The sequence below is a fragment of the Pundamilia nyererei genome, unplaced genomic scaffold (assembly GCF_000239375.1).
Source record: "Pundamilia nyererei isolate P.nyererei 1_Seehausen unplaced genomic scaffold, PunNye1.0 scaffold00172, whole genome shotgun sequence".
NCBI lineage: Eukaryota > Metazoa > Chordata > Actinopteri > Cichliformes > Cichlidae > Pundamilia > Pundamilia nyererei.
This window is the reverse complement of record NW_005187573.1, coordinates 1312896-1313165: the sequence shown is the minus strand read 5'-3', so window position 1 is coordinate 1313165 and position 270 is coordinate 1312896.

Below are 270 nucleotides of genomic sequence, written 5' to 3'. Positions count from 1 at the left end.
TTGTGCTTGTTAAATCACTAATACTAATAATGAATAAAGATGATAATGTTTGTAAGCATTAGATGTAAAAGATTTGATTTTATCTGCTGTAAAGCACCAAATCTGCCCCTTACTCTGTAAAGCACTTGTTGACTCGTATGAAAAGTGTTGCATGAGTAAATATTGCTTGATTAAGGAAATCGATGCAATTAATGTAACTGTTGCATCTACTTGATTAGGCAATAAACACTTTATTTAATAAAAAGGTTCCCAGAATTATGAAAGAAAAAA